The sequence below is a fragment of the Dermacentor albipictus genome, chromosome 9 (genome assembly GCF_038994185.2).
Source record: "Dermacentor albipictus isolate Rhodes 1998 colony chromosome 9, USDA_Dalb.pri_finalv2, whole genome shotgun sequence".
Taxonomy (NCBI): Eukaryota; Metazoa; Arthropoda; class Arachnida; order Ixodida; family Ixodidae; genus Dermacentor; species Dermacentor albipictus.
This window is the reverse complement of record NC_091829.1, coordinates 75,541,213-75,560,796: the sequence shown is the minus strand read 5'-3', so window position 1 is coordinate 75,560,796 and position 19,584 is coordinate 75,541,213. Positions and strand designations below refer to the sequence as shown.

The window sequence follows — 19,584 nt, the reverse complement described above, 5'->3', positions numbered from 1 at the left end:
AACAGTTCAAAAGCAGTTCAAGCCGCAGAAAATAATTGCAACATTTTCAAATATAAACCTATTGACAGGATAATTGTCTTGCGATACAGAAACAGGCAACATTCATAGATATCTGACAAGATCAAGAAAAACAATATCAAAAATAAAAGGGCAGCACACAATTAGAATATTTATACATGAAATATATATGTTTACATGTGAACAAAACATATCTTCAATTCCCTGCGAGAAAAATTAGTAGAGTCAGCGTAATTATTAGGGATTTTTGGTAAATTGTGTTTAATGGATTCTAATTTGTATTCAGTGCGAAAATGTGGTACATGCCAAGGATCATGGTCTATTTGATGAACTGGTATTTTATGGCACTGCAAGGGCGCCATGGATGCAAGTCGATTCCTTAACTCTTCTTTTGCGAAATAAAACATCTGTAAAACGCGATATTCGTAATAACGGTCTTCCCATATATAACCTATTTTTGTGAGAAAGTTTTTGTCGTCGATACGGGATTGGTACTGGCAATGTGGCAGAGGAGCGCCTTTTGCAATGTACTTAATTTATTCATGTTTGTTTGTGTTGTGGTACTCCATACTAAACTACAATTATTAAATTGGGAGGTAAACAATGCATGATAAATTTGTAGCTTGGTTGTTACCGGCATGAGAGCCCTACAGCGAGCCAGCACACCGGCTACTGCAGAAAATTTCCTGCGAGTTTGATTATTTGAGCATCCAAACTTGGATTACACGAATAGGTTACAGCAAGTATTTTATGTTCGTTAACTAGCTCAATATCTTCATCTGAATAAGTTATAGAATGTTGCAGTTTAAAAATTTTACTTCTTGCTCTAAACAAAACAGCTTTCGTTATAGCAGGATTAATTAGGATTCCATTTACCTGTGACAACTCAGACAGATTAGGTAGCAGTGCATTACACCTAATAATTAGTTCGTTCACATCCTTTCTAGAGAAGACTAAAGTGCTATCATCTGCATATACAAAGAAATCAACTGCAGCATCAATAATTACTAAATCATTAACGTATAAGTTAAATAATAGGGGGCCCAAAACACTCCCTTGTGGCACCTCGTTTTAATTGACAAGAAAGAAGATTAACCTATTTACCAAGGGTGACTTCATCAAGGCGAGGGGACCACCACGGACTCCACACATAGAAAGTTTAGACATAAGAACGTCATTATTGAAGCAATCATGACATTCATCATGGCAATCTTTTCGACTCACACAATATGTTTCGACTTTTGTGGTAACGTAAACTCGTTAAGCCCTGACATATGGTACCGCTGAATTGGGGCGAGCGTTAGGACGTTCTTCTACCGCGGAACTTCTGGATTTTATCTATTCTTCAGTTGCAATTCTTAAGGGGAAACTACATCGAAAATAGCGGTTTCCGCATTTGACACTCGAAAGGTGTCTATGACCGGTTGGATTTCTTTTCCAACACTGGTATGTTAATTGGTCTGCTTATAAACTGCATTTCATCGCAATTTGCTTCCAATAAGTAATAAGAGCCTTTTCACCCGCCGAATTATTTATGCGTAATGAACAGTGGGAGGAACCACTTGGTCAGATTCCTAAACCTAAGATTTCACAAAACTACATTTTCAGTTATCCCGCCACTTTTGAAATCGGAGGTCTACTTCCCAACATTTTCGCATTATTCGAAGTGTGGCCGACAAACTATATATACTAAGTGTTATAATCTTATCCGTTTTCGCTTGCAGGCATGGTTGGGTACATATTTATACGTTACTTTGAGGATTTCGATATAAAGTCGTATATCGTTGAGTCCGCACAGGTTTTTGACAAATCAAATTATTCTCCACAGAATGGAGGCACGTGGCCTTCTTTTTCTAAAACGCTTGCCCATTTATTCAGCGCGATATAGGTTAGCACACATTTACTCTACAAGAAAAAAATTGAGGGAATGTGCGTATGAATAGTGCATTCTTGAAGCAAGAATGCCGTACACAGCCTTAAGGTGTGCGAAGATGAGGTGCATGTATCATAACGAGAATAATTCTCCGCTAGGACTGGACGTGTTTCTCATCAGCAGTGTTCCCTGAATGGACTGGGTCGTAGTCGAAAAAATAGATGAGAAGCGGCTGAATTCGGTAACAGGGAGCTTACACCGACTTAGAGAAACATTGATCATGTGGAATGTGACGGCTGCGTGCTATCAGACATGAGCTAAGGTATAAGAAACCGCATATAAAAAAGTCGCAGTTTCGACTGAAAGGCGAATCGTCGTTTGCAAGAGCGAATTAGTAGGCATCTATACTAAGTAAGGATGGTAGTTTTGTCGGTTGTACAAACTTGAAACGTCCGCTTAGTGACTGAATTGACAGGCATGGTCCCAGTGCGCAAAAGCAAACATGAACAGATCTCACTCAATGACTGCGGACACTCGATGCCAAAAGCGAGCGAAGTGACCTTTGTGCGGTCTATCGCTTCAACGGCAAAACGATGAGAATATAGCGTCCACAAAGACATGAGCCATTTACAGACATTTACAGAAGATACGGCTAAGGCTGGTAATTTCGCGGAACAATAATTGATTTTTCGATTAAATGTATCCTGCAAGACTATTATTCCTTATGGTTGTCCGCTTCGCATTTTATCGACTTTATCGATTAGCCCGATTCGATTAACTGTTTTAGAGGACTTAACAGCAGTGGCGCGTGGACTCTGAAATTGTACAGGAATGGTTGCGCTCGAGCAGTGACTTTGCATCTCTAGTAGAGTGACTATAAACTGCTTTTCCGAGTCCCGGGTGATGAAGGGCTCAGCGCCTCCCCCCCACATGGCACAGGCCAAGACGCCAGCTCAAGCCGGAGGCCTAAAATGTCCTCGCAATTCAAGGCATACTATAGAAACCCAGTCGTAGATTATCGGGCACCTCCCAACCCAATAAACACGTGGCAAGCTGGCTGTGTGACCATTCAAAGAAGGTGTCGGTTTCACCTAAACAGCCCAACCAATTTATATTCTTTCGCTCTGTAGAAAGGAGCATCTCGTTTATATTCCTAAACCAGCAATTTTCTTCAAAGGCCACTAGTGCCATTTATAAACCTCTAACAAGTTATTCATGATCTCTTATCAAACGTTTACACACTTGTGTTTCAAGCTTGAGTCCACCTCTCAAAAGTCAAAATAGCATCCTACAAAGGTGGGTAACTGTTCCAACATTTTTAAAAGTGCCCGGCAAGATTTTCGATTCCTGAATAAATCGATCCAAATGCCTTCATCAAAACCAAATAATTGAATAAATGCTAAAGTGATGGTTGAATAATTGTTAATCCAATAAAAAATTTAATCAACCTTGTCCTGAAAAGGCGCGCGCGAACGTGCGCGGCCATGCAAACTACGCGTTTGTTGGGGAGTCGAAGCTGCTCCCCTCCTTCCCGCGCTGCCTCTCCCCATTCCTCACATAAGGCGCGCGACAATGAGCCATTATCGTCACTTCCCCTCGCGTCCGGTCGCGAGATACAAACTTTCTGCCGAAGCACAACCCCACCCTCTTCCCCCTCCTTACATCTCCCCCCCCCTCCCGGCCTTTCGCGCGTTGGAAGACTGCGCGTTTGCTCTCCGCTTTCTTCCATCACGCGCACCAGGTTGAGTCGCGATTGTTGGCTTCCCTCGCACACCTCCACTCTCGCATAGAGCATACGACGCAGGGCGATTGTGTTATCGCCCTTGGAACTTATACGAAACATTACGGCAACGCTGACACCGACGGCGACGGAAAAATTGCGCCTGGAGTGCCCATATAATTGGTAGCGCAATAAAATGCACCACAGTGATAAATTTTCCCATTCCACTTGTCTGCACGCTATCGCGTTCAACGCGCGCCAGGTACAATTGCAGGCGTCCCGTAGGAATGTTACACGCACTCGAGAGCACACATCCGTACCTCAACAAACGCATGCCCGTCGAGAGGTACCATTGGCTTCGAAATGCAAAGCCAATCTACTTACAAAGAGGTCGGACGCGCCGAACTTCTTCATCCCCCCCCCTCAACTTGACTCATGCAAGCATTGCGGCATCCGGAACTTGTGTTCTCTAGGTTGATGGGAGTCTGGCCCACGGCCGCTGTTCTTCAGCACCTCGCGCCGCACTTTTCACAAGCGCAAATATCTGAATTTCCTTTTTTTTCCACATGGATGCGGCCTAATCATCACAGAATACGACTTCTCGCACATCTCTCACAGCTGACTCTGCCAGTATATGATTTATTAATTTATTTATTGTACCCTGAGGGCATACAAAACATTAGAAGGCGAGGGGTGACCATCATACTTTATGAAATAAAATGTAGAATAAAGCACGGTAACGCAATGAGCAAAGAAAGAATCATGTCACAAACTAAATTCTTAGCCCAAAGTAAATTGTGTTCTTAAATTATGGTGTTTCACGAGCCAAAACCACTTTCTGATTATGAGCCACACAGTAGTGGAGGGCTCCGAAAATTTCGACCAGCTGGGGTTCTTTAACGTGCTAAATTGTGTTTGTAAAGTTGAAAGGAAGGAAAATAAGCAGAAGGATGCGTAAACAGAACATATATGGGCACAAAAAAACGGGAGTATTCAGATTATGCTGGCGAGCGAGCTGCGGAGATGATCAGTGTCTGTAATGATAACTGGCGAAGAGGGAAGGCGCTTCCAGTCGTCGCATGCTTTTGCAACGAAGGACTTGGATGAGAATAAGTGACAATGTCATCGTGACATCGGCAGGCTGCGTCTGCACCCGCCTGTAGTTCAACTGGCCGCGACTGATTTTTCTCCATTTATGATTTGCCAGATTCCTGTCACGCGATTACTGAGTTCGCCGACCAGCAAATGAAGAACCTGCAAATAGCCTCCAAGTGCGACCTGCCAACACAGAATGGCACATGAAGCAGAGGATACGATTTTTTGCCAGCGCTGTTTCCTTCGCTTTCGTTCGTCGGGAGGGGATGCAACTTTTGGAATAAATCAGAGATTATATATTAGCAAGTTATCTCACAACAGGGACGACAAAAGCTTTATTAAGCCGGGATGGGGGTCAGCGTGGCAATAGCAAGTGCAACGTCTAGTGTGTTGTTGAAAATCTAAATCCAACTAATTTTCGATCATTTGTTCGTCTCAACCTGCTAAACTGCTTCTACCATAAGAGCACCTGTAGTAACAACTCCCCGCATGTGATTAAATTGGTAGGTGGAAATGTCGCTGTAGCGATAAATTGCACAGCGTTAGTTTTGATGTCAGGCTATCGAACACAGTGACACAATGAAAGAAGCATTTCAGTAACCGCCGCCACAGCGAAGAATTCTGCTTAATAAAATCATTGCTCCTTGCACTTTCACCGAAATCAGTCGGATATTGCAAGGGCCAATGTTACTGGCTATGCTTCGGCTATCCGTCACAAACAACAAGCACACAAAAAAGAACTATTACTAATCGTTACGCGATTTTCGGTTTTGGGCGTAGAAGAAAACTGATGCCTTCGCAATGGATAGCAATGGGGAATATGTGGGCAAGAACCTCACACGATTAATCGCACTACTATTACCCGCACAGGAACGTGCAAGCAATGCGCTTTCTTGTTATCACTCCTAGCGAACGCTCGTCGCGCTTTGGACAGGTTTATTGACACGCTGACCATACTTTGTCCGATGCTGAGAACTCGAGTTAGGAAACAAGTTATGCATTGTTGGAGGCCGCAAAAACAGTTTAAAACGTTTCCATGCACGATCCCGTCTACTAGACGTAACATTTACGCGCAGTCACAGGAGCTGGCTTGCAGTCACCTCAAATTACAATATTAATTACTCAGAGATGCGCAACTGCCATTGTCAAACGCAGTAAGAATAACGCATAAGTGGCGCGTTTATGATCACCATGGACGCGACAATCCGATGATAAAATACAAAGTTCTCATGAGTCATAGGGGAAGCGAAGAAAAACATCGCCACTGGTGAATTGTCACACAGTGCGTAGCATTCTGCTGAACCATTCCCGATGAATCTTATACCAGGGTGAAAAACATTGCAACACCTTCCTTATACTCCACTCATGAAACCAAGACTGCCGCAATTTAGGTGTCGAGCCACTCCATAATACACCACGCACACTGATGATATCCGCAGTAAACTCGTTTTTACCGCCAGTTTTATTTTGGTAAATGAAAACAAAAATATTTTCGTGGTGTTTCTTGCTGTCCTACAATTTGCCCGCCGACGCCCTCACCTGCATTCCAACGCATCCTCCTCAGATGCTTCTTGCTGTTGTTGCAGACAGAATACTCTCCGTGCGTGCGTTTTGAGCGCTATCCTTTGTCGCGGAAGCTTTCGCTGTCGTTGAAAATGTGCCTCTGTAAACGCTGTGTTCCGCATGCATTTACTCGGTGAATTCAGGCCTCTCCATTCCTCGTCCCTTAGCAGCTTTTAATGCACGAGCCTTCTTTGGCGAGCTCCCCAGTCCGGTCACGTGGGAAGTGTACTACCTCGTATCGGCACGAAAACGCTTAATTTGCAACTTTAAGAGATTTAGTCGTTGTGATAGTGCGAATACGTATGATTGGTAGCGTTTATATATGTAAAACAATTTAGAGAAAAAAAAATACACGTAGATATACAAGTCTTAGGTAAATGCATGGGAAAGTTTATAGTATGGATAAAGCAACGGCAATTTGAGAGGGGGTGAACATGAAATTTGGCCTTGGGGGCAAATTAAAATTTGGAAGTGGGCCAACTTGACATTTCTGGGTGAGCCAACTTCAAATGTGGGGTGGGCCAAATTGAAATTTCAGCCTGGGGCAACCGCAATTTGGGAATGGACCAGCTGAAATTTAGGAACGAGCCAAAGAAAATTTGGGAGGTGGGCCAAGTGAAATTTGGGATTGGGCCAACTTTAAATTTGGGTGTGGGCTGATTTAAAACACGCATGTGGGCCAAAATAAATTTAGGGGTCACTGCACTTCAATTTTTAGGTAGGCAAACTTTGATTTCAAAACTTGAAAATTTTGCATTGTGTCAATGGAAAGGTGGGGTTTCGCCAACTTGAAATTTCAGGAGGGGCCAACTAGACATTTATGAGTGACCCAATGTCGAGACGCGCTTGTTCTCAGCGTTCTCAATTCGTTGGCACGATTGCATTGGAGACGCCGCATGGGGCGAGAAATTCCGACAATTGTCAACTGAAGTCTAAGTATCCTTTGCCACAGGAAAGGCCATGGGTAGACTCGCATAAGCTAGGAAAAGCAGGTAAGCAAAACGAAGTAAAAAACTCGCAGCCGAGCCAAACAATGCTTACGCATGAGCAGACAATTCTTTGTAGCTCTAGCTGTATCTGTAGCTTTTTGGGAAGCGGTATGCTCACAGAATTTTGATTTCCAAATAATGAAAGCAATAACGTCTTGTGCAAATTATTTCCCAGCCAATGATGTGACGAAAATGCCCCGATGTCGAGTGCGCCAATCGCGAGTAAATTTTAACGATAGTTTCGGCCATAGGGTTACATACAATAAAATTCACAGGGTCTCTTGTGTTACCCCTAAAACGAACAAGAAAGGCCAAGTGCCGACACATGAAAGACGGACACATAACCTACACATTCAACCTCATTAATTTACTCATCCTCCTCATTCGCTTAGTCACTTCCTTATTTTGCTTCGGGCACTTCGCTTAGTCATGCCTCTTAATTATAAAGGGCGAAGTTGTTACTCACACCCTAGGTCATGGGTTCGAGCGCCTTAGCTATGTTCTAATTAACTGCGCCTGAATTAACTTCGCATTTATTAACACGAATTGCAGTGGTTTCGACTCTCACAAAGGATCATGGTTAGACTCTAGCCAAACGGCGAGCATTTTCAGCCCTAATTATACGCCAAAGGTTGTTGGTTCAATTCCCAGCAAATGTAGAGGGTTCGTAGCCTTTTCGTATCTTTGTTGTCATCAGCGCTTTTACGCTCATGGGAGACTGACGGATGAGACATAAGGCTTTCGCCTGAATAACTAAACTGAACTCTGGCATAGCGATGATTAGGCCGGTATGGGAATGATGGATAGTGCGTGGATCTGTCTGATCTTCATGCTCGTGGCTTCAACCGTTTTAGAACACCGCTCCTTAACGCAGCCCCACATTCAGGGCTTTTGCGGCGTTTCGTCACCCGGCGTCGCTTGGCGTCGATGCTGATGGTGGCGTGATCAAGTGACACCAGATCTCGCAGCCGCCGCCAGAAGCGGCTCGATGAGCGTTGACCAATCAGCGCTGGTCCTCGTGCCACTCGTGTGCCTAGACTTGCGTTCGTGTGGAGACGCCGAAAGGTGCATCGCCAGAAAACGGCGTTAAAAGCGCTGAATGTGGGACGGCCTTCAGGTTCTCGTTGCTGCGTTGAGCATGGCGGTCGTCGGCGTCCCTCGGCCTCACCGAGCGAACGAGCACCGCAAAGGACGAAAGAGCGAATGCGGAGCAAAGCGGGGGTTGAAACACGGCAGTAGCGAAGAGAGCGCGAGGATGGAAACGGTGGAAGTTACAGCAAAAGCACGAGGCAAAAAAGCGGAGGAGGAGATCATGGCGAAAAGGTGAGGAAGAAAGCAGAGTGCCAAACGAGACTACGACATGGGGCAACAGTCATGTACGCCATAGTGTGCCGATGACCTCATTACTAAGGCATGCAGCGAGCGCTTGGCGAGCCCGTCCACTGATACGAAATATGGAAACAAAGCACTTCGCTGTGCTTCGAAGCCAGACGCGCGTTCCCGTGTTCGTGCTTTCTTTCTCAACAATGAGTGATGCAACCAGTGGAATTCGAAACGTTTAAAGAGCGGCACTGAAATTTTGCATTATGAAGCATGGTAGTCATCGGTGAATTCCATTCTTGCTTCATTTATTTTGCCTTTATTGGCCTTCAGTGCCTTACATTTCAAAGCAATCTATATTGCATATGTATAGTTAACTAACACTGAGAATGAATTGCAACCAATCACTGAGGTCCTTAGCATAGAAATTATAAGAAGTAAACTTGAAGTTGATTATCCAGAAGACAAACGAAATGTTCGGTAGTCTGGCAAGGAAGCAAGAATTCATGATCGCCAGTCACCCTCGAGGATATGCGGAATAGTAGGTTTATTTAGGTCACCTACTCACAAAACACCTAGATCAGGAGAAGGAAATTTACAGCTGAATAAAAATGGGTTCCAGCGATTACGGCAGGCGTTACCTAATTCCTGATTGGAAGCTTAGCACTTTCGTCGAAAAGATAAGTGTACAATCTATGCATTCTACAAATACCAACATATGGGCTCAAAACTTGGAGAATAACAAAGCTCGAGAACTAGCTAAGGACTGCCAAAGGAAGAATGGAACAAAAAACCTTAGGCGCAACGTTTGGAGACGGGAAGATAACGGTATGAATGAGAGAGCAAACCTCGATGACATAAGGGGGAGGGGGGAAATGAAGCTGGGTAGGTATTGTATTGCCCAGGGTAGATGACCGGTGGATCATTAGAGCTACAGAGTGGGTAATAAAAGAAGGGATGCACTGTCGATGACGGCAGAACATTATGTTGGATGATGTAATTAGCAAATTTATGGGCGCAAGTTGCATTGAGCTAGCGCAAGACAGGGTCACTTGGTGACGGTGTGCGGTGTCCGCAGCAGCTATCAGCGGTAATCAGAAAAACGAACTATTCACTTCCCGGAGGATGAAACCCGGGACTAGTGCGCATGACTCAGCTACTTTGGCATTGAGCCAAGCCAGCGCTGCCTAGCACGCAGCGGGAAAATGCGCTTTATATGCGTCTTAGCGCTCAAGGAGACACGCTATACGACATGCGCGCCGCGTAGCGTCAATGTGTGCACATTTTTCATTGGATCACCACACGATGTAGAATGCCATGTAGCAGTTGGTGAGGTAGCAGTACAGGGTAGATAGTGAACTCATAAGGAATAAAAGCAAATTAGGGAGACGTATAGATACTGATGTAATGAAAAACATGTACGATATAGCTGATTATTTCAAGCAGGCTAGGTGAGTGTCTCCATGCCGTTTCATAAGGAATCTCATTAGATCTTCATATTTATCATTAGCATCGTATCATACGATTTCACACGCGATGTGACATGCGCGCAGCGAAGCGTTGGCACGCACAAAGCTTCCGTTGTAGTTTCGCCATATTACAGTAGGCGTGACCACCACTTTTTGCCCCTTTGATATAATAGGCAAACAATGAATGTGGGAAGATAGATACTGAGACTCCTTAACAATGTGCACAAGCACACCCATCTACGTCGCCACATTCATTAAGGGAAGCGCCGGCGAGTATGATTGGCAGCCTTCCAAAACAGCAACCTAGCAATTTTTAGAGCATGCCGTCTCGTCGTTTCTCACTTTTTGTTTGTCCGCTTCACGAAATGAAGATCGTTTGATTTCTAATCCTCGTAGTGAAAAACTCAACTATACGAAAGCAATCTTCTTTCATATAATAGGTTGTGCGTGAGGTCGGGTCTGCATGTAGCAAGCGCACAAACTTGGCGAATGTGTTGGGTCTAACCGCATCGCCTCAGCGCAATCGAAATTGGCTCAAACTGTGTTGGCGGCTCGTGAAAACTGAAGCTTGTGCCGTTAACAATCCGTCACCACTTTCCAACCATGTCTCACCCGTTTACAGAGAAGTTAACTTCTGGCGAATGCAATATCTCATGTCGAACTCGACCTCACGGTCGTCAATTTTGTCGCTTAGCATTAATTCCCAGTATGCTCTGCGTATTCAGCTATTTAACTCATTACACAATGTGGCCAATAGCCGAGGAGTGGGAAAAGTATCTGGCTTCAAGTGATTTAAGAAATGATTTATAAAAATCTGCGCTGCCCCCGCCGCCGCATTTTATGGGAGTGAAATGCCAAAACACTGTTGTACTTAGAGGTAGGTGCATGTTAATGAGCACTTGGTGGCCCAAATTCCCCGTGTGCCTCAAAATCGGATCGTAGTTTTGGCACGTAAAACCTTATATTTAAGGCCTGCTGTTACGAAGATGTGGCCGACGTGCCCAACGTCCAGAGGAATGTCTCCAACAAATTTCACAGACATCATCTGAACTGGAAATATTGCCAGTGTTGAAGATTTTGGTGAAATAGTTAAGCCCAGAAGAATCGATTAATTTCAGTATTTAACGAAATCACACTATTTCTATGGCTTCACAGTTAAGTTCAGAGAATGGAATGAATTTTCGGAATGCAGAACACGAAAGTTCATCAGGATATGGTTCCACGGTTAAGCCCAGAAAAACAATTGAATTTTCTTAATTCAGAACACCGAGCATCCACAGTGTCAGTGGAGCCAGCAGCCCAACGCAAAGCGCACTCTTGGTACACTAGACAAACTCCCCTGTTGCCCTGGCGTCTCGACATATGTTTCTCTAAAGTTCCCGAAGGTTTCTGGAAAAATGCAAACAGATATCAAATAGTATTAACGTAACATATCCGCAGCCCGTGTCTTTATACGAGGATCTCCTTTATACGAAGATGCGTCTGCAAAGGTGGTTGAGAATGGTAAACAAAACGAAAATGTACGAAGTATGCTGAAGCACCTAATAACTACGATGCGTTCGCTTCTCTGCGTACTACAGACGCCGGTTGCTAAGACCGCGCTACATGTTCTAGATGCTTTGGAACCACTCCTCGCGGCTTTACAATAAGGCATCACGGCGCTATCTTTTGAAAGCCAATTATGAAGATCCGCAGTATTGCAGTGGAATGCCAGAGGCCTACGAGGCCGCCTCGAGGACTTTCGGCAATGGATGGATGTTCAAATACCTGTTTCCCCTGGCTGTAATATGTGAACCGAACATGGCGTCTTTATTACGCATATTTGGATACGTGCCACTGTGGTAAAGGAAGAACCACAATTTAAGCAAAATGCTCAATATTGTTCATCGGAATTTAACATGCCTTCGTAAAGACATTCCTCCACATGCTTCCAACGAGTACGTTTGCATAAAACTAAAGTGCAAGCGGCGCACATCCTTAGTAATCGGAGGATATATACCGTCGGCATCGAGTATAGACTGTTCATATTTCCTCTCCGTGCTGCAAACTTGTGCGAGTCCCCATTATTCATCGCCGGCTTTAATGTCCACCATCCCTTGTGGGGCTTTGCTTCCACGAACTCCCGCGGTAGAGACCTGGATGACTTCATGCTTAGTCAAGGTTTGATGGTGATCAATGATGGCTCGCCAAGAAACTTTCGAGTCTTTAACTACAGCAGTTCTCTTCACATTGCGGTTGTTTCAAAGAGGCTGCTGCCTTTTGCAGGATGGTGTACTGATCTTGCCACCCATGAAAGTCACCATGAACCAAAATATATTCAGATGAAATAGTTGCATCCCCCAGCTCCACACACTGTGCGTTCTATCGATTGGCCAGCATATCGAGAATCTGTGAACACCGCATGCCAAGCCATCCAATCTCCATCCAATACTGAATATGTCATCACGACAATATTACACGACACAACAAAACACCTCAGCGTACCTTCACCTAGATCACCTATTGATGACCAGTACGAGCGACATCACGCGATACGACCTCGAGCAGAAGAGAAATACAGAAGTACCAAATCACCATTAGACGCCACATCACACCGGGCTCTTGTGTCATGTCTTGCGCCACCTTGAGAAGCTCGACAAACAACGCTGGAGATAATTCTGTGGCACTCTGGATCCGAGAAAACCTCTCTCTGGAATCTAGAAAATTGTGCGAAGCCTTCAATTGCCTCCACAACAGTGCTCCCGTTCAGCGCTGTAGCCAAGCGGCAAGGCCGGCGTGAAGTTGAGGTTGCGGATTACTTCTGCAAATTAATTCTGATTCTCTCTAACGGTATAGCAATGCAATCATCGCTGACTTTTCTACCATCTAGAGATCGCTGTCTCGATGCGCCTTTTACTGTGCACGAGCTCGACGCTGCGATATCTACTTCCCACTGGTCTCCTTGTCCAGGACCAGATGAAATCACATACTTCGCAATTTGCCATCTTGAAGTAGGAGCTCGAGAAATTCTCCTGACGCTCTACAACTCTACACAGGACACAGTAATTGTGCCTGGCCACTGGAAGTGCAGTCGTCTTGTAGCTTTGCTAAAACCCGGGAAATGCCAACATCATCTCTCAGGCTATCGGCCAATAGCCTTATTAAGCTGTGTCGGTAAAGTGATGAAGCGGATGGTACTGAGCGGATTGGAATGGCTATTCGAGAAAAGTCGTGGCCTTCCTGATTTTATCAACGGATACCAAAGAGGCCGATGGTCCATTGATGGTGTAATCGACATAGATTCTTCTGTTCTATAGGTAAAGAGATGCCGTCGTCTGGTATGTGCAATATTTCTTGACGTTAAAGGTGCCTAACAACATTATCCACCACTCGATTATTCGGGCTCTTGAGGATATCGGAGTTGGTGGCCGGATGTATGCATGGCTGCACAGTTACCCCAGTGGCCGCACCATTTTTATGTTCACTTCGGATGGCGAGACTGATAGACATGACGTTCGCAGGGGTGTTCCGCATGGTGGTGTCCTTAGCACAACATTGTTCGGTGTCATACTCGTGGGCCTTGCACACGAGCTACCTGAAAGAACGCATACCAGCACGTACGCGGATGATAACTGTATATTGTCATCTGGGGTCACACGTCCACAAGTGCGTGCAAGGCTTCAAAGTGCGGCTACCATCACGTCGAAGCACATGCGCCGTAGAGGCGTGCAACTCTCAGTAAATAAGTGTGCAGTGTTTGCATTCACACCAAATCAATGTCACAGTATCCGATCGTTGTGGACGGAACGGTGCTGCCTTCAGTCCCCCACGAGAGATTTCTTGGCGTGATAATAGACCGCAGTCTTTCTTGGACCAAACATGTTACTGCGCTAAAGCTAAACTGACCAGCCTCATACACGTTCTTCGTGTAATATCTGGACTGAGATGGGGCCCCTCTTAACGAAGGTTGCTCCAAGTGTACCAGGAACTTTTTGTGGGCTACATGCGCCTCAGCATGACTGTGGTATCTAACATGGAATCATCTTGTATACGCACGCTAGAGAGCCTTCAGGCACAAGCACTGCAGATGTCTTGGCTTTCCACGCTGCACGTCAACTAAGGGCACAATAGCGGAAGCACAGCCTAGTCCAATCGACATATACAGGTCTTTACCTGTGCCTGTGCGAACCAATACCTGTGCGAACCAATCTTTGCCTGCTGACCAGACACTCAGACCATTCTTTGTCAATACTTCCAAGAACCAACCTTGACTGTGGTTTTTATAAAGCAAATGCATGTCACGTAAGCATTATACCTGCAAGGTTCCAGGCTGCAAACTTCCCCGAGACACTTTCATGGGCATTGCCAAGACCAGTAGTGAGGCTTCAGCTACCGGGAATTATTAATAAATCCCATGTTTCCTCTATTCGCCTGAAACCACTCCCCCTGTTCCATATATCTACATTATATAGTGGGACTGTGCAACTATATACCGATGATCCGGTCACGTCATCTGCCACAACGGCCGCATTTGTCGTCCAAAAACTTGGAATTACTCGGCGATTTCAATTAGACCACAAATCGACATCTACGGCTGCGGAACTTGCGGGAATACGGGAAGCTCTCCTTTTTTGAGAACGCAGACACCTCATCAATGGACGGGATCCTGCGATGTCAAATCAGCGCTACAGGCACTAATATGCTTTTTTAAAGAAAGGACCATACTGCCCGCTCATGCTGTAAATCGCCGAACTTTATCACAGTGCCGAGTTAAGTGCTCATGTGATCACTTTTCAATGGGTACTTAGTGGTAGTGTTTATGATTGGCAATGTACTCAACGACAGTGAAGCAACATCAGCTTTCTCATCCTCTGATGAATATATAGATTGCCCACTCGCAACCAGACAACAACGCCATGATCAAGTCACTCATGCAGGACCTTACAAAGGTATACAGAGCCCACAATGACAGCATTCACAGACGCCTACCTATCATAAACCCGGACGCTAAATTATGTTTGCCTCCGAAAGTTATGCGGAGCAAAGCCTCATTACTACAAAGGATTCGGCTGGGCGTTGCCTTCACACGTCGCTACGCGCATCTCATCGGCCAATCAAACAGCCCTGATTGTGAACACTGCCAGATGCATGAAACACTGGAACACATACTGTGCGATTGCCCAGCTTATATGCTGCAGCGAAGGATGTTAGAAAGCTTCCTAGCCAGCGTTCGCAGGCAACCACTGTCGGAGGAAGCTATCCTCGGCCCATATCCTGGCATTGCAACTTCAGTGCGTGCAACTAAAGTGTTGAAGATTCAGCAGGGCACCAAGCTCGACGAGTGGATCTAGCAAGGCAACTGTCATCATATACATCAGTACTCACCACATCTCTTATCATCATGTATCCCAGTACTTTCACTCCACTTCCCTCTTCCCCAGTGCAGAGTAGCAGACAAGAGCGCACTAGCTCAAGTCGACCTGCCCGTCTTTAATATTAATAAATTCTATTCTCCCTCTCTCTCTTGCTTTTCTGTTAACAAAAAAATGCTAGTCTTCTGGTTTTGTTTGACTGAGTATATATTCCTGTCCGCTATGTAGCTTGATAGCGCACTAAGGCAAGACATCGTAACGATTTTACCGCTAAGCATATTTGAGTAAATTTACGCAAAAAATTGTGGCAACCGCAGAAGCGCCGCAAAATTACTGCCACCCATCTTTGTGAGGCTAACAATATTAGTACATGATGCAAAAAGTAGCGTTTCCACTAGTGTCCGTAACGACAATGTGCAAATCTCATTCCGTGCATTTTCGAGAAATATAGGGTGACCATTTAGAACACATTTTGATAAATTTGATCCTGCATTAAAGGATGCATTTGAACGCGCCCGAACTTGATTGCGCCACCGTGATGAAAGGAGACGCCGTATCGCGGTTATTGCGCGTCTCGTCTGAATCGACTCTGGTCGACGGCGCATGAGTGCCAGCGCAATGTAGCAACATGGCGGCGTCCTTGCGTCCTTGCGCCCCAGCCTAGACCGAAAGAAGGTCTAGGTTGGGGTTACAAAAAGCGTCATAAACTTGTCCCACTGATATTGAGTAAACGCCAAACTTACCTTCTCACCACGACCAAGCCGCTTTTCGTTGACTGTGTCACAACGCCAGGCGTGGTGAGCGTGCCTCGAAAGTATCTGAAAAATAACGAAATTACTTACAATAATGTTCGAGGTCAGAGAAAGTCAGCGAAAACGTTAAAGCTTGTCCCAGTAAGATTCAGTGTACGCGAAACTTGCTACGTTACTAAGCCGGGTGCGTCGAGTATGCGCAAAAACCACCGGAATAAGTTACAATAATGTTCAGGCCCATAGAAAGCGTCGCAACCATCTCCTAGTTCGAGTTATTAACTCAAATTAGCTACTCCAAGACAGCAGAACTGTGTTTCGCTTAATGCGTCACAAGTCTCGGTACCGTGTTACAAGAGCCTAAATTGGTTGAAATCCGTCGCGGACTGTCAAACGAAATTTCTCACCTTGCTGTAGTTCGATATTGCATTCGCGCCGTGTCGAAGTACACAACGAAGGCAAGAATACATCGGCAGCATAAGAAACAGGCCACATGCGAAAGATGGGGATGGCCTAACAGGCAAACTTCACATATGCAGACGGCCTCGCTCGCTTCGGTGGCGTGTTGGCGTATAAAGCATGCTTATTAGGCGTCTCTGGCGCCACTAACTCGTTGCTATGTAACTCCTGAAAAATAATTCGCAAGGTGTAAGTTCACTGATAGCTAAAACGTTTTAGCTTCAGCGGGAAATAATAAAAAAAAATGCTTTCTAAATTCATTTGACATTCCTTTTTTTTTCGATGCTCGCGTCAGCTAACGGATGGGACTAACACTAGCCGCGACGTGTTTCCAGTTGCCAGTAGGTTCATTTATAGGAAAATGTTTTCAGTTTTAGCGAGAAAGAATAAAATAAAAATAAAACGCCATCTGAATTGATTTCACGTTCTGTTTTTTTTTCCACTGCTCGCGTCAGCTTATGTATGGAATGAGCACTAGGCGTGACGTGTTTCGTGTTCCCAATTTTTGCCCAGTGCACCTTCTGGTTTAATTTTTTTTCCTTGTGGGTAAGCGGGTAAGCCGACAATTGAATTGATTTTACTTTCAACCAAGGGGTGATGGAACTGTCAATAGTGCCAAAGCGTAAAGAAAAGCGCACTCTAGGTACATTAAACAAAATTCCTTTCACATTCCCTTATTTTTTTCCGATGCTCGGGTCAGCTAGCGGATGGGATGAACACTAGACGGGACGCGTCGCCTGTTGCCAGTGTTTTCCGGGGGTCCCCTCTTGTTTAATTTGTTTCTCTATTATCCATAAGTTTTCGCATTTAAAAACGCGCAAACAGAAACTTTCGTGTCTATGGAGCCACCTACATAACAAAAAGCGCGCTCCTGATACGTTTCACAAACTCCATAGTTGCCCAGCAGTCACTACACAAGCTTGTCTTTATATCGCGAACAGAGATACGCTAATGCAACAGCTGATTAAGCAGTATTAACGTAATATATCCGCCACCGGCGTCTTTATACGCAGACCTTCTCTGCTATTAAAAAATGCTAAGCTTCTCGTTTCGCTACATGCAGTATATTTACGCGTCCACTACGTAGCTTGATAGCGCACCAAGTCACAACATTATAATGCTTTTACGGCTAAACAATTTAGAATAAATCTGCCCGAAGTGGCAACCACAAAGGCACCGCCAAGTTCTTGCCTCCCATTTCTTTCAGGCTCACAATAAATTATGCGAAAACTAGCATTTACTCGAGAACGTCCATACGGACAATGCGTTAAAGTCCGTCAGCGTATCGTGGAGAAATATGGGATTGCCATTTATAAAACATTTAGCTAATTATTAGCGTGCCTTAAAGGATGCCTTTGCGGGCACCTTAACTAGATAGCGCCTCCATAATCAAGGGAGCCTCCCTATCGCTTAGATTGCGCGTCTCGTCTGAATGGCAGCTCGTCGTCGGCGCAAGGCGGCGGCGCAAAGTAGCAACATGGCGGCGTCCTAGTAGTTGCAGGTTTCAATGCATGGACGCTAGAGTTGGTTATATTAACTCGATAGGTGAACGTTGGAGCCTGTTTTGTGTGTGACGCCAGCAGCGGCAGTTTAGTGCGTAAGGCGCTTCACTGCTGAGCTCAAGGTCGTGCATTAAATCGCGGCCATGGCGGCCGAATGTCGACGGGAAAAAGAAACAAAAATACGCGCGTGTGCTCGGATTCAGGGGCACGTTGAAGAATTCGAAATTGATAAGCTCACTCCGAGTCCCTCACTGTAGCATGCCTCATGAACAAAGCGTGCTTTTGGTGCGTAAAATCAGACTTTTAATTTCTAGCGTTATGAGCGAGCAAAGTTTCAAAAGCGTCAGTTTCAGCCACTGCAGATATTTCGTGCGCAAGTCCTCTTATCCTACCCTGTGCATGCTTCCGCCCCCTTCACCTCACTAGGCCAGAGGAAGTTTTGGTTAGAAGGCTTCGGGCCAGGGTGGCCCTTACACCAGCTGTGGCCTCAAAGTGGAGGTGGTCGTATTTACCAGCGAGTGCTACGTGTCCAGACTACTCAGTACCACTGACGGATAGCCAGATGCAGCGTATCACCTAATACGAACAAGTCCAGGCTCACAATCGGAACTCTCGCGTCTCCTATTGAACCTTGCCTCCGCTACATGCAATGTCGCATCCAGCTTTGACCGCTGGGCACAGATTCCCCAAAACACAGCTTCAATTAGTACACAACACAGGCCTCACAACATAGATATAATAGACGTATACATATAAAGAATTAAGGCTTCAGGGCAAGTTGTGATCACAACAAGAACATATAAAAACGAAGTATTCAAACACGTTATACGGTGTTTATCAACCACGTCTGCGAGTGACTTGGGAAATTTCGACGTCACGCCGAGTTTGCATGTGGCGAAAATGGGAATCATAAGATGTTAAATGCATGGCGAAAATTTTCATTTTACAGCTATGATTACATTCGTAAAGAAAACTGGTGCCACACGTTGTCCCTCTTTTTCATTTTTATGCAGAGTTTGTACCATTACCGAAATTCATTGTTGAACTAAACAAGACACTTGATCATATTGCTTGAAAAGAAGAGGCATGCCGTGGGTAATGCGTAGACGGCACCAAAAGCGTCAGATTTAACCACAGCTTCTGCAGTAAATTACGTATTCAAGCAGGACGGGAGCGTTTTAAACGTGTTTCATGTAAGGGGGCGCTGCAGAATTTAGCACGCTTTCCAGGGACCACTATTATTGCCCTAAGGATTATATTGCCTTCGTGGCCAGGCACTCATGAGGTCTGGCCGGTATCAGCTGACAAGCGAAGTGTATACCACTCGCGCTAACGATAGTGTCTGCTCAGTATCGCAACGTTACATGCCGCGCAAAGTACTTAAATTTCAAACCAAACGCCGTTTGCAGTTCTCCGCGGTGGCACCGCCTCCCAGCGAGAAAGTCCATGTTTATATCGCGCAAGTGCGCCTGCGTA

The 19,584-nt window shown here is 45.2% G+C and overlaps 1 long non-coding RNA gene across 1 annotated transcript in view; it reads right to left on the bottom strand.

The window, feature by feature from the left end:
- The window catches only part of LOC139049841 (uncharacterized), a 73,474-nt gene that overhangs the window by 36,962 nt on the left and 16,928 nt on the right, over nucleotides 1-19,584 (bottom strand). The window contains exon 2 of the long non-coding RNA XR_011508605.1: nucleotides 16,142-16,216. This is a non-coding gene — a long non-coding RNA (uncharacterized lncRNA). The remainder of the gene's footprint in view (nucleotides 1-16,141; nucleotides 16,217-19,584) is intronic.